Source organism: Vigna unguiculata, chromosome 5 (assembly GCF_004118075.2).
Source record: "Vigna unguiculata cultivar IT97K-499-35 chromosome 5, ASM411807v1, whole genome shotgun sequence".
Taxonomy (NCBI): domain Eukaryota; kingdom Viridiplantae; phylum Streptophyta; class Magnoliopsida; order Fabales; family Fabaceae; genus Vigna; species Vigna unguiculata.
In genome coordinates, this window is record NC_040283.1 from 28596678 (window position 1) to 28600264 (window position 3587).

Genomic DNA, 3587 nt, shown 5'->3' on the forward strand with positions numbered 1-3587 from the left:
AGGTCATTATATCTTAATCTTGCAAATATTTATAATTTTGTTAGCGTTTCCTCTGGTACTGCGCATTACTGTTCTGTTGCAGATTAAATTTGTTGAACTCCGTAAACTTCACTCACTTGTATGCTTATTTATGTAACTTTATGTCCATTACTTAGTTTGATGGTGTTACTTATTATCTATTTGCATATTTGGGGGAATCATCAACAACGTGATCGAGATGACAGGAGGCGTTTTTCAGCTACTAAGGAGGAAACTCCACCCTTAATTTACTGTAAGCCAACGACCCAACGACCCTGACTTCATGTTGATTGGATGCTTGTGCAATTAATTTTTGGGTCCTTATATATAGTGGGGATCTTTAGAATATAATTAGCATAAGGAGGGGAAGGAGTTGGCCAAATATGAAATGCCAATCTCAGACATTTGCTTCACAGTTTTCTTGAAATATTTATATGGATTAGTCCATGGCTAGGTGTTTTCTTTACCTTGTCAAGTATGTCTTTGGATTAGCTTATTTTGAAATTGATTTCTTTGCCAGCTTTTTGAAAAAGCTTTCTAGAGAAAGTGACTATTATCCTAAACAATCAGTAGCAAAAATGCAAGAGGGTGCATAAGTTGGATCCAAATAATGAGATCTATCTTCCAATATATGCTCAATCCTTTCATAGACTTATATGTTGGTGCGTGATGTAATGTTTTTCCTTTGCATGAAACAAGTTTTGCTACTATTGCTAATAATTGTTGTATACTTACTGCAGAACTCTTCCTTGCTGCCACCCATCGTAGCAAAGAAAGACGGTGCTGGCTCTACAGGCAATAAAAAGTACTTGCATTAATTGGAGCTGGTGTGTCAAGCTTTTTCAGTTTTTCTACAGTGGCGGTAGCTGATGAAGTTGAGCATGGCTTGGCATGTCCTCACTATCCATGGCCTCACAAGGGAATTCTTAGTTCATATGACCATGCTTCATAAGTTTGGCTTCAATTTTCCTATATTTTGTTATCTTTTGTGTAGCAATAACATTTACCAAATTACAAACTTAGATTCTCAATGTTATCCATCATGAGTAACATGTAATGAAGTTTGATTTTTTCCCTTCTCTAACTGATAACCGTATTTCATTTTTATCCAATCCATAGATCAATAGTTCATCCTTTTTTCTCTTGTTATTTCATTTTGTTTGATGTGACATAATAGGGTTTGAATCTTTTATGTGGCTATGCTTGTCATTGGTCCTCCCTTTTATCTTTATCCCATCCTTAGATAAGCAGTTCATCTTTCTTTTCCCTTGTTATTTCATTTCTTTCTTATGTGTTATAACATGGTTTGATTCTTGTACGACTCTACATTACATTGGTCCTGCATTCATATTCAACATCAATTAAGTCTTTCAATGAACATAAATGACATCACATTCATTCAAATGCCCATGTTCTTTGAGGAATCTATTACTGTCAGCTATATGATGTGTGTTATCTCCTACTTTTTGCATTATGTAGTAAAGACCAATGTGATGACACTTGTATATGTGAAGTACCAACATGGTGGTTTGTTCTATTTATTATCCATTGATTTAATTTCGCCAAAGATTTAATTTCCTGATTTAGGTATATTAGTTGTGACAAGGTTCATACTGGTGCATACATGTTCAGCTGGTGTCACATATCTAATCCAGATTCATCTTAAGACTATATTAGCATCTATAATTTAATATAGTTAATGGCTTAAATTCTTAATGTTTTCAATTAATTTGACATGGGCAGGATCCGTCGTGGTCATCAAGTTTATACAGAAGTCTGTGCTTCTTGCCATTCTATGTCTTTGATATCATACCGTGATTTGGTTGGTGTTGCTTATACAGAAGGAGATGTAAAGGCTATGGCAACTGAGATTGAGGTGATTGATGGCAAAATGATGAGGGTGAGATGTTTACACGCCCTGGTAAACTTAGTGATCGTTTTCCTCAGCCATACGCAAATGAAATGGAGGAGCTTATCCTCTTGATCTAAGTCTTATTACCAAAGTAATGCTATTGATTTAACAATAATGTCTTTGGAATCTTCATATGTAAGTCTACAAGAAATATATATTCTATTTGATTTTTTAGGCCCGCCACAATGGTTATAACTATGTTTTTGCGCTTCTAACTGGTTATTGTGACCCTCCTGCTGTAACGTCCTAGCCAGAAATTACTTATTTAAAACAAAAAATTAGATAATATGTGAATAACCTCATTTATTAATAATTTCTTTTCCCAAAAACGCGGGAAAATTTAATTTCCAAAGTCAATGCGCTAATAATAACTAAAAACTGCGGTGTTCAATTAATACAAAACATAACTGTTCTCTAAACCATTACAAAATAGTTCATGATTAAAAACTAGAAAGAAAACTCCCAATGTTGATCCTCACTCCGACACTATGTGTCCACATGCTCACCTGCATCACCATCTGCTCCCATGTAACAAGTTACATGATCATCGCCACACACATAGATAGGGTGAGCTCAAAATAAAATAAAATAAACATATACAATATGATATAATTTAAAACATCCCAACAAATAATTCATGTTAGTATTTCCCATTCCTCAGTTCCTCGACTTTCCATCTTTACATTAGACGCCTCTTTACTCCACACCCTTTGGGTGAGTCCACTATTTGATCTTTGCTGCACGAGTGTCTACTCGCCCCTCCGAGTACAGGCCACCACCTGATAGTCCACACGCGATAATAATTTTGCCACGACCTCACACCGCGACACCAAGTGGAGTTCCCCAAAACGAACAAAAGTTCGTAGTTGTCCCTAGACTACCAAAACTCTATCAAATGCACTAAAGAGGGAAATCATCCGAAACCTCGCCGTACGAGTCACAATTTCGCACACTCCACTGGACTTCCTAGACCACCAGGCTACAACCTAGAGTGGCCACTTGTTATCCCAATACAAGTTACACTCGTAATTGGGCCCCCAACCAAAGCATCGCATCATGAACTTCACCTAAGTTGTGTAGAAATCCTCCTCACGCACCAACTCTGCACCAAAACCGCTTGGCGTGCCTCTCACATCGCTTGGCGAAACTTGGTTTCAGACCGCTTGGTGGGCATCTCACACCACCGGGCGCCACGTGCCATCCAGTAGTCTTGTTGCACCGTCATCGCCTGGTAGAACCAACCCTGCCACCAGGCGCCTCTCGCAGACAGTGGACACTACCACTGTCTTGGAATTCTATCGCCTGGCGGCTCGCTCCGCGCTGCCAGGCGCCATATCAATAGCGCGTTGCTACTAGTTTTTGGCCATTTTCGCAGGTCTGAATAGACCCCTAAATCATTCAATATGTCAATTATAGTACAATTACAAGTATCCAGTCATAACACCAAAACTAAATTGAAAAGCACGCATTTAATCACATCCCAAATCAAGTATTAGTATGTTCTCTTTCTTTAATAATTGCAACCTGACACAACACTATCAATATGGCACATACATTTTAAGAACAAAACCAACATTTCACCTGCCAATGATCAATATGCATGCACTCAGACCGCCTTACAACAAATCAAACTCATTCATCCATGCATAATCATACA

The 3587-nt window shown here is 37.9% G+C and overlaps 1 pseudogene; it reads left to right on the forward strand.

Annotated features, from left to right (window-relative positions):
* The first annotated feature begins 217 nt into the window (after positions 1-217).
* LOC114184571 lies at positions 218-3286 on the forward strand (annotated as a pseudogene).
* The last annotated feature ends 301 nt before the right edge of the window (positions 3287-3587 follow it).